The 8469-nt window shown below is 43.0% G+C and overlaps 1 protein-coding gene and 1 long non-coding RNA gene across 5 annotated transcripts in view; one reads left to right on the forward strand and one right to left on the reverse strand.

The window, feature by feature from the left end:
* The window catches only part of Racgap1 (Rac GTPase activating protein 1), a 30784-nt gene extending 29036 nt beyond the window's left edge, over window positions 1–1748 (reverse strand). For all 4 annotated transcript variants that reach the window (XM_048802694.1, XM_048802693.1, XM_048802692.1 and 1 more), the window contains exon 1: window positions 1576–1748. The gene's annotated coding sequence lies outside the window, so the exon portion shown is untranslated. The remainder of the gene's footprint in view (window positions 1–1575) is intronic.
* Window positions 1749–7001: 5253 nt separating this feature from the next.
* LOC125616665 lies at window positions 7002–7967 on the forward strand. The gene is made up of 2 exons (XR_007347399.1): window positions 7002–7372; window positions 7499–7967. It is a non-coding gene; the product is annotated as an uncharacterized LOC125616665 (long non-coding RNA).
* Window positions 7968–8469: the final 502 nt, after the last annotated feature.

Genomic DNA, 8469 nt, shown 5'->3' on the forward strand with positions numbered 1-8469 from the left:
GAAGTTATAGCTCAGAGATAGAGTGTTTGCCTACCATGTACAAGGCCCTGGATTCAACCCCCAGCACCATGAAAAACAAAACACTGCCTAATGGTATAACTGTTCTATGTCTGAAAATATTATTTTTAAAATAATAAAAAAACTCATCATCCTAAACACTATATGTACATCCATATGTATCCTTTACTCATTATACACTCACATGTCAAAGAATTGCAATCACAGATTACATATAATTTTACACTTTCCTTTTTACTATAATGTTTCCATTAAGTTCAAAAGAGTTGATGAACAACTATTTAACCATTCACTTCTTTAGATATTGAAACAATTTCCAGATTTTCAGTTACCTCTCTGCCTGGAAACTCTTTTGGTCACACTCTCACCTCCATTAAGTCTTTACTCACCTACCTCCCCCTCTCTCTCTTTTTCCCCAATGAAGTCTTTCTTAACCACCCTATTTAAAATTTCAGACTTCCCCCCAACATTTTCTTGCTTTATTTTGCTCCAAGGCACTTATCTCCATCTAATATACTTATCTACTTATTTTATTGTCTGTGGTCTCCCCAATAGTTAAAACTTCAAAAAGGCAAAGATTTTTGTCTGTTTTGTCCATTGCTGAGCCACTGGTGCCTAGAACAGTATCCAACACTTGGCAAATTATTAATAAATATTTGTTGAATGAATTAATTGAACATCCCTATGGATGGTATTTTTCTTTAGGTGACTGTTCGTTAGGTGATTTCCAATTACTATATTTGAGTGTAAAAACCTTTTATAGCTCTTGATAAATACTGCCAAAATATTTTCTAAATGGGCTGTACTAATGGGCTATACTCCCAAATAGCATCTAACCCTTCCAGATTCACCAGTTTTCTTTTTAAGTTCTATCGCCTCAAATAAACTGCACACTGCTTTAAACCCAAACAGGATTGTCTTCTAGCTACACCTTGCGCTTAAACACCTGTTGAACGATTAAGCTACAGAAAAGGGGCCTTCTCTAAACACCTTCAATAACTCAAAAGGCTTATTTACCCGACTTATGAAAGAGAAAGATAATGACATTTTTCAAGGCTTATCTTTCCACTCACCCCACTTTTCTACCCACACTCTCCAACTACGAATGAGATACTGTTAAAAAAAAAAAAAAAAGTACGTCTAAGTGTTAAAATAAGGCCTCGCTGTTAGCGAAGCTAAGAATTAGTACAGGAAGGTCAAGATGTCACAGCCTCGGCCAGCCTACCTAGAAAGATGCGACCCACAAGGGAGCGGGGCTCAACTTCAGACTCCAGCTCAGGCTTCAAGGTATCAAGACTTTTCCCTTAGAAATACCCTATTCCTTCGTAAAGAATAGGGTATACCTCCACCCACTCCCACACCGTTACTCCGGAGCCACTTTTTTAGGGTCAACCCTGACCTGTTCAAGCCACACCTCAAAAAGAAGTCCCCGATTTCCCACATAACCCGGCGCCAAGAAAGCCCACTACCCTGCCAGCCCCCACCACAGGGAAGCGCCAGTGGAAGGATTACAGATGCCAACCTTCCCCCCGGGCCCCTCAGTTTACCAAGGCTTACCGGGTCGGACGCTCTCCTTCCTACAACAATCCAAAGCCAGACGCACCTAGTTTCAGTCCCCAAAACGCACCCCTCTAGGTCCGCCCGGCCCCACCTGGGCGGCCTTCCACTTCCCTCTGCGCCTCACCCAACGGCGAAGGGACACCGCGCCGCCAGTTCGGGTTTGAAATCCTGAACCAACCAATCACAGAGAAATTTATTCCTCCCACGCCGTCCCTCTGCGCTAGGACGCACGCGTAAAGATTAAGGCGGGTGAAGGGCGGGACCGGGACTACGCATGCGCATTCTGATAGAACGAAATCAAGGTGGCCATTTTGACTAAGGTAAACAATCCCCGTCCCCACCCCCAGCCCCTCCGCCCGGAGGCCTTTTCTGAAACCATCGAGAGGCCATGTTGACTAAGGGCAAGCGGTGTTCCTTGAGTGCATATTTATGTTTGCTTCCCCTTTTTCTTGTCGTCTCCCCCTGGCAGGGAGACCGGGTTTTTGGAAACTGTTTACTGAACATTTTCGGGTGTCGCTGTAGACTATGCATAACTCTAGAAAGAGATAAAACAGTAATCATTTTCAACCGTATTTCCTGAGCTATATTATCCCTTTACTGTCATTCAGGCTTTCATTTGACATTTGACAAACACATAAATACTCCAACTTCATAACTTGCTCTCTGTTAGGAATCAGAAAAATAATGTGATCTCTGCTTTCCAGTGGCGACGAATGGAGGAGCAGTTTAAGGAAACAAAAATGAATACAAAATGAAAGTGTTATAATTCAATTTACTAAGTGTCATTTAGAACCTGGCATTGTGCTGGTGCAGGGGCTTTCATACTTTTAAAAAATCTGGATCCGCAGTGAGAAATAGATTTTACATTACAAGGAAGAATCAGCGGACTCTGTTCATCCTTACTATATGTGAATTAATCTGAACTTTATTTTAATCCCTCATTCCTTATTGGTGTCCCTACCTCATGAATTTATTATTCAGTGAGTGACTCCCTGCACTTTAAAAAAAAATACTGGTTAGAGTATACAAGAAGCAGTGTGATTTAATAGAAAGATCACATTTGGAGCGATGTTAGTCAAGGATATAAAATTTCGCTGGGTGCGATGGCAACATATCTATAATCCCGGTCACTCCAGAGGTTGAGACAAGTGGATGGAAAGTTCGAGTCATCCTCAGCAACTTAGTGAGACTCTCTCAAAAAAAAATGGCGGTGGGAGGAGGCTGAAGTTATAGTTGGTGGTTAAGCACTCCTGGGTTCAATCCCCAATACAAAAAAAAAAAAAAAAAGGATGTAAATTTCAGAGAATTAAATTCAGGAGGTTATTATAACATGATGACTATAGTCAATAACAATGAATTGTATACTTGAAAACTGCTAAAAGAGTAGACCATAAGTTCATACCACGGAAAAAAAAACATAAATATGTGAAGTAATTGTATATGTTAATTAGCTTGATTCATGCATCCTAAACACTTTAGCAAAACATCATGTTGTACAATACAAATATATACATTTTTTAAATTTGTTCATAAAAAAAAAAAAAATCACAGTGCTGGGCACAATGGCCTTTGCCTATAATCCCAGTTACTGGGGTAGCTGAGACAGGAGGATCACAAGTTGGAAGCCACCCCCACAACCTAGGGAATCCCTGTCTCAAAATAAAAATTAAAAAGTGCTGAGGAGGTAGCTCAATGCTAGAGTGCCCTGAGTTCAATCCCCATCACAGATTTTAAAATCAGAAAACTTGACTCCATTTTTGACAATAGCAATGGAGCACTGTTATTTAGGCATGCGACTTAACCAGCTTGCTTGCTGGCTTGCTTTATTTATTTATTTATGTATTTATTTAGTGCTGGGATTAAACTCAGGGCTTCCCACAAGCTCTACCACTGAGCTACACACCCCCAACCTCCACATTATTACTTTTTTCCCCCAGTACTGGGGATTTTTTTTTTTTTTTTTTTCAGTGAAGGACTTGTCCATTTTTTTTTTTTAATATTTATTTTTTAGTTTTCGGCCGACACAACATCTTTGTTTGTATGTGGTGCTGAGGATCGAACCCGGGCCGCACACATGCCAGGCGAGCGCGCTACCACTTGAGCCAAATCCCCAGCCCCTGGGGATTGAACTCTGGAGTGTTCTATCCACTGAACTATATCTCCAGCCTTTTATATATTTTTTATTTTTTTAAATATCTTTGATTGTGGATAAACACAATACCTTTATTTTATTTATTTATTTTTATGTGGTGCTGAGGGTTGAACCCAGTGCCTCACACATGCTAGGCAAGCACAGTACCACTGAGCTACAACCCAGCCCCTGTATTTTATTTTGAGACAGGGTTTCATTAAGTATTCAGGGATCTCACTACAATTGCTGAGGCTGGCCTTGAATTTGCAATCCTCCTTATTCAGACCCCCAGGTGGCTAGGATTACAGGCATTGAACATCACCATGCCTGGCCTTTTTTTAACTCTTAGGTATATCACTTCCTCCAAATATAAAATAGAAATAATAAATACCATTACTATCTCACAGGTTTATTTCCAGATGGAATGCTATCAAACTTTGTCCTTTGTAAATTGTAATACAGATTATTAGCATTATTAGGAAAGGGATGAAAAAGAAAATGCAACTGTAAATATATTGCCCCATGTAATCCTCCCAACTTTTCAGAGTCAGGAGCATTTGTTGATTGCATTAGTCTGTGTTCCTTAGATACTCAAGGCCTAAATTATCCAACTTCTACTAGGACAGAGATATGTGTAAAGTAACTTAGAAGCACAAATGAGGAAGCAATTAATCCTATCTAGGGAGTGGGAGTGTTAGAAAAAGCCTAGATACTGATATCTGAGCTGGGACTTGAAGTGCGAATAGAAATTTCCCAGAGAGAAGGGATTGGCAAATTCCTGGCAGTGGAAAGATCATGTGACCTCTGAGGAATGAGGCAAGTGTATGTTTAATAAATACACAAGCACACAGTTTACAAAGTTTTAGGGCTATGAGGGAACGTTTACTTAAACTTTCAGGTGACTCTGTGGTTTCAGTAGGTGTAATACCTCTGGAGCAATATTGGCCCAAAAGGGGGAAGGAAAAACTGACAAAGTAAATTGAGAGGAGACCAGGAAGAGATTGGATTTTGTCCTGTAATAGGTTCAATGACAGGTGAGATGCAGATTGATTTAACTGATTCAGAACATACACTAAGATAGGGCTAGGGGTGTGGCTCCATGGTAGAGCACTTGCCTACCATGCACAAGACCCCAGATTCAATTAAAAAGTATATGTTTAGGGGCTGGGGTTGTAGCTCAGTGGTAGAGCGCTCGCCTAACATCCGAGAGGCACTGGGTTCGATCCTCAGCACCACATAAATATAAAATAAAGACATTGTGTCCACCTATAACTAAAAAATAAATATTAAAAAATACAAATAAAACATTAAAAAAAGTATATGTTTATATATATGCTAAGATGGCTTGGAGAATATCTGAAGAGAAAAACATATTGATTTAGACCAGTGGCAGTGGTGGTGAGGAGGAGGGGACAAGTGGAAAATATTCATGAAAGCAATTTTGAATTAAATGAAATTAATATATTAAATGATTGGAGCTCAGTTTTGAGGAAGAGCAGAGGATACAGAATGTCTTGTCTTTCCCTCTCTCTCCTTCACACCCCAATTACTGAGTACCACTCCTGGATTCTCTTATGTGTGCTTTTTAATCTTCTAACTACTGTTACACCCTGGAAGAGTTTAGTAGTACAATCACCAATGAAACTGTGAACCCTTGTATTGCATTCTCCTATACCCCTTGGTATTGGGGATTGAACCCAGGGGTGCTTTACCACTGAACCATCCCCAGCCCTTTTTATTTTTTTTTATTTCAAGGTCTGAATTCCTAAGGGTTTTGCTAAATTGCTGAAACTGGCCTTGAAGTTGCCATCCTCCTGCCTCAGCCTCCCCAGTTGCTGGGATTACAGGAGAAGCCACAGTGCCTGCACCCTCCCTTGCATTCTTTACACCTTAAATGATCTTTTAAAAATGCAATTGTAATCATACCTTTCTGTTGCTTAAAACCACTAATGACTTAAGCTTGCTGCCTTAATTAAAAACAAAATCCTTAACAAGACTCTCCTATCCTGCCCTAGGTATCCCCTTCAGCTGCACTTCCTCTGGCTTTTACAGGTGCTCAAGTGCACCATGCTACTATTTCTCTAGAATTTCACCCTTGCTGTTTCAACTACCCAAACATTCTTCCTGACCTCCACCGCCTCTTTATCTGGCTAAATTCTAGTCATCCTCTGGAGAGCTTAAACTTTTACTACTTTCCTCAGGGGGATTTCTGATACCTGACTCCAGTCTTCCCTTTTCTTTCTTTTTTATATTTTATTTTTTAGAAGTAGATGGACACAATACCTTTATTTTTGTTTATTTATTTTTAAGTGGTGCTGAGGATTAAACCCCAGGGCCTCACACATGCTAGAGGAACTCTCCACCGCTGAGCCACAATCCCAGCCCCCAGTCTTCCCTTTTCATCCATGTTGCCTTGTTTGTTTTTCTTTCTGGTTCTTCCATTTATTGTTATATGGCCTTCCATAAATCAATTGTACTTGTTTTCATGTGCTGGCTGTTTTTGTTTTGTTTTTGTAGTGGGACTTGAACCCAGAGGCCGCTCTACCACTGAGTTGCTACAATCTCAGTTCTTTTTATTTTTATTTGAGACAGGATCTCAGTTGCTAAGAACTTGGAATCTGGAACTTGGAATCCTTCTGCCTCAGCCTCTCAAATTGCTGGGATGCCAGGCTTGTGCCATTGGATCCTGGCTTTCACATGGTTGTTGCAAAATACTTAGCACTGACACACACACACACACACTAAAAAATCAGTTCCTGAGCCGGTCGCGGTGGCGCCCGCCTGTAATCCCAGATGCTCGGGAGGCTGATGCTATATTTTCTGTGGCTGAGTTGAGTTCAAAGGGACAGTGATAGTATTGTACCCATCTCCCAATCCGTGTGCCCCAAATGATGGGTTGGGGGCTCAAGATCCTGTCCCACCTACATTTCTCTCCTCGCAAATCACACAAATCGCGACACACACACACACACACACACACACACACACACACACCGTGTATGTATAATATGTCAAAATACACTGTACTGCCTTGTCTATCTAAAAAGAACAAATAAAGGGGGGGAGTTCTTAACTCTCTTTCTTCCCAAACTATAGTTCTCTGGATAGAGAGGCATCCTGGGACTCCATTGTGTACCAGGAAAGCAAAAGAGCTGATACCGGAAAGCCTCGGGTTCGATTCCCGACTTTGGCATTTATTAGAAGCGAGATCTTTTACCATGGTTATTTAATCTCTGGTGTCTGGAGAGACGCTATCACCGGGGGATTGCGAGGTGCCAGGGAGGTAATGGCTGTAAAATGACTTCTGTGTGCTGGAACGCGCCGTCGGAGGACGCGTTATTACCCTTACTTGCTGGAAGGCGCGGGCCGCAGGCTGCAGGGTGGGCGGGGGCGCCACCGTCAGCCGGTCCCCGCCCGCGCAGCCCAGCCGCCGCGCGCTGGGAATGCTGAAGAAATTTATGCTAATGACGAGGATGCGGGTGACCGCCCGAGCGCTCCCGAGCGCCAGAGGCCTTGCTTGCGCTTGGTCTTGCTCGCCCGCACCCCTCCAGGAGTCGGCTGCTTGCCCAGAAGTCTCTATAGAGGAACTGTCGCCGTCAGTCTCTGGGCCTAGAGGGGTGCGAGGAGAAGTGGTCCCTGGCTGCGGTCCGTGTGGCCAACGCCGTGCGTTTGTCTTCATTCTGCCCACCCCACCCCGTTCGGTTTCTGCCTTCCAGTTCCTTTTTGATTGCTCTCGGTCTCTGGAGGTCTCACTCCTTGTCTCATTTTACGATTATCTGCTCTTTCCAGTAAACCAAGATATGTTGAGCACTTCTGCCTTCCCGACGGTTCGCTAACCTTGCCCCGCTGGGCAGCGGCAGGATGAAGAGGAAGCCTGAAGCCAGCACCCGACAGCTCCAAGAGCGGAATGAGGGCTGTGCTCTGGGGCCTGGGAGAAGGCGAGCCCACTTCTGACCGGGAATCGGGAGAGAGTACCTGAAAGCCGAGCCCTTTGGGCTGAGCTCTAAAGAATGGACAGAACCCCAACCCGGATGCGATCGGGAAATGAAGTAGGCAGAACTGTTAAGATAAACGGGGAAAGCCAATGCAGGGTGACTGGAATACCAGGACCTTGTTTGGAGTTTGGGGGAGAATGCTGGGAGGGATTTTGAGAGGGCCAGGTGAGAGACCTTAATACCAAGTCAAATAAGTTAATGTGACTCCGGAGGCTTTCTTCCTATTTCTCTAAGAGAAACAATAAAGCTAGTGGTTAAATACATCCATGGACTCCGGAATTACACCGCCCTAGTTCAAGGTTTACAGTCCACCACTATTACTTGTGTGATGTGGAACTTCCCTTAGCTTCTTTGCCTCCACTTCCCTATTAAATTAGGGTGAGAGTAATAGGAAATGGTAAAGGGCTCTTGGAAGGATTATATGAAAGAAACTGTTTGCAAAATAACACAGTGCCTGGCACACAGTAAGTGTTACAGTGTATTTGTTACTGTTATTTTGTATCTCCTCCATCTTCCTTTGTCTGATTAGACCTCAGAAACACAGGAACATAGATATTCCAGTTTCACCTCAGCCATCCTCAGACAAGAAGGGGCTGTAAGATGAAAAGGTCCCTAACAAGATAAGGATGGCCACCCCAACTGAATGGACTTCATTAGAAGCTTGGGAGCCCAGGGAATGGATGGGGATTCATGGAGTCAGGGAAACCTTTCTGAAGGTGGACCTGGAGGCCATCAGAGAGAATTAAAGGGTCATCACACCCAGCA

Source organism: Marmota marmota, unplaced genomic scaffold (genome assembly GCF_001458135.2).
Source record: "Marmota marmota marmota unplaced genomic scaffold, marMar, whole genome shotgun sequence".
Taxonomy (NCBI): Eukaryota; Metazoa; Chordata; class Mammalia; order Rodentia; family Sciuridae; genus Marmota; species Marmota marmota.